The sequence below is a fragment of the Poecilia formosa genome, unplaced genomic scaffold (assembly GCF_000485575.1).
Source record: "Poecilia formosa unplaced genomic scaffold, Poecilia_formosa-5.1.2 Scaffold61, whole genome shotgun sequence".
Lineage (NCBI taxonomy): Eukaryota > Metazoa > Chordata > Actinopteri > Cyprinodontiformes > Poeciliidae > Poecilia > Poecilia formosa.
The window spans coordinates 1,345,259-1,345,726 of NW_006800000.1; positions in this window are offsets into that span (position 1 = coordinate 1,345,259).

Here is a 468-nt window from a genome sequence, read left to right on the forward strand (position 1 = left end):
TATATATATATATATATATATATATGTATTTGTGTATATAAACAAAACCAAAGAGACATTAAAACAGGGCATCTTTTCTTTACACACTGGCTAAATTGTGGGTTTGGATACAAGTCTTTAAAAAAAAAGGATAATTTATGTGAAGTAATTGGAAAAAAAAACAAAAAAACTTGCTAGCCTGTGTGATGTCGAAACAAAAACCTACTATATTATTCGAGAACTGCAAAACTGACTGCTATGTTGCTGCAGAAAAGACATTTGCAATCTGGTGACAATCATGATTGTTTTCTTCTCCAGTGAGGTTGTAAAACGATTTTGCAAACAGTGTATGAATTAAACCAAGAGACAGCACATTCTGCCTGCCCCTCTACCACAGAGGACTTCATCTGCTTGAATTTGTTTGTAGTCAAGTTCATTAAGAGATTACAAACTACTTCAATCACCCCCATTTTTTTTAAAATTTCTTTA